The following is a 1,657-nucleotide window of genomic DNA, read 5'->3' on the forward strand; positions in this document are numbered from 1 at the left end:
TGGTGGCACCTCCAGGCCTTGGTGGCACTTTGGGGTTGGGGGCACCTCCAGGTGTTGGTGACACCTTGGAGCTGGTGACACCTCGGGGCACTGGTGGCACCTCCAGGCCTTGGTGGCACTTTGGGGTTGGGGACACCTCCAGGTGTTGGTGACACCTTGGAGCTGGTGACACCTCGGGGCACTGGTGGCACCTCCAGGCCTTGGTGGTACTTCCAGGCACTGGTGGCATCTTGAGGCACTGGTGGCACCTTGGGGCTGGTGACACTTCCAGGCCTTGGTGGCATTTTAGGGTTGGGGACACCTCCAGGTGCTGGTGACACCTCGGGGCACTGGTGACACCTCCAGGCCTTGGTGGTATCTTGGGGCTGGTGGCACCTCCAGGCCTTGGTGGCACTTTGGGGTTGGGGACACCTCGGGGCACTGGTGGCACCTCAGGGCTGGTGACACTTCCAGGCCTTGGTGGCACCTCCAGGCCTTGGTGGCATCTTGGGGCTGGTGACACTTCCAGGCCTTGGTGACACTTCCAGGCCTTGGTGGCACTTTAGGGTTGGGGACACCTCCAGGTGTTGGTGACGCCTTGGAGCTGGTGGCACCTGGGGGCACTGGTGGCACCTCGGGGCACTGGTGGCACCTCCAGGCCTTGGTGACACTTCCAGGCCTTGGTGACACTTCCAGGCCTTGGTGGCACATCCAGACACTGGCAGCATCTTGGGGCTGGTGACATTTCCAGGCCTTGGTGGCACTTCCAGGCCTTGGTGGCACCTCCAGGCCTTGGTGGCATCTTGGGACTGGTGACACTTCCAGGCCTTGGTGGCACTTCCAGGCACTGGTGACACCTCGGGGCACTGGTGGCACTTCCAGGCCTTGGTGGCACTTTAGGGTTGGGGGCACCTCCAAGTGTTGGTGACACCTTGGAGCTGGTGGCACCTTGGGGCACTGGTGGCACCTCGGGGCACTGGTGGCATCTTGGGGCTGGTGGCACCTCCAGGCACTGGTGGCATCTTGGGGCTGGTGGCCCTTCTGGGCACTGGTGGCACCTCGGGGCACTGGTGGCATTTTGGGGCTGGTGACACTTCCAGGCCTTGGTGACACTTCCAGGCCTTGGTGGCACTTCCAGGCCTTGGTGGCACTTTGGGGTTGGGGGCACCTCCAGGGGTTGGGGACACCTTGGGGCTGGTGACACCTCGGGGCACTGGTGGCACATCCAGACCTTGGTGGCATCTTGGGGCTGGTGACACTTCCAGGCCTTGGTGACACTTCCAGGCCTTGGTGGCATTTTGGGGCTGGTGGCACCTCCAGGCCTTGGTGGCACTTTAGGGTTGGGGACACCTCCAGGTGTTGGTGACGCCTTGGAGCTGGTGGCACCTCGGGGCACTGGTGGCACCTCGGGGCTGGTGGCACCTCCAGGCCTTGGTGGCACCTCCAGGCCTTGGTGGCACTTTGGGGTTGGGGACACCTCGGGGCACTGGTGGCACCTCAGGGCTGGTGGCACTTCCAGGCCTTGGTGGCACCTCCAGGCCTTGGTGGCATTTTGGGGCTGGTGGCACTTCCAGGCCTTGGTGGCACCTCCAGGCCTTGGTGGCATTTTGGGGCTGGTGGCACTTCCAGGCCTTGGTGGCACCTCCAGGCCTTGGTGGCACATCCAGACCTTGGTGGC

At 63.9% G+C, this 1,657-nt stretch overlaps 1 long non-coding RNA gene across 3 annotated transcripts; it reads right to left on the reverse strand.

The window, feature by feature from the left end:
- Positions 1–6: 6 nt before the first annotated feature.
- Positions 7–1,637, reverse strand: LOC108510536. 3 transcript variants are annotated; one of them, XR_001878832.1, is made up of 5 exons: positions 1,622–1,637; positions 1,167–1,384; positions 928–1,001; positions 558–576; positions 291–411 (listed from the first exon to the last, which is right to left on the reverse strand). It is a non-coding gene; the product is annotated as an uncharacterized LOC108510536 (long non-coding RNA). The 3 variants fall into 3 exon arrangements; XR_001878830.1 differs by lacking the exons at positions 291–411; positions 558–576; positions 928–1,001 and adding an exon at positions 7–229 and having other exon boundaries at positions 1,131–1,384; XR_001878831.1 differs by lacking the exons at positions 291–411; positions 558–576; positions 928–1,001; positions 1,622–1,637 and adding exons at positions 7–229; positions 1,421–1,458 and having other exon boundaries at positions 1,131–1,384.
- Between the last annotated feature and the right edge of the window lie 20 nt (positions 1,638–1,657).

Source organism: Lepidothrix coronata, unplaced genomic scaffold, assembly GCF_001604755.1.
Source record: "Lepidothrix coronata isolate B3197 unplaced genomic scaffold, Lepidothrix_coronata-1.0 Scaffold1245, whole genome shotgun sequence".
Classification (NCBI taxonomy): Eukaryota; Metazoa; Chordata; class Aves; order Passeriformes; family Pipridae; genus Lepidothrix; species Lepidothrix coronata.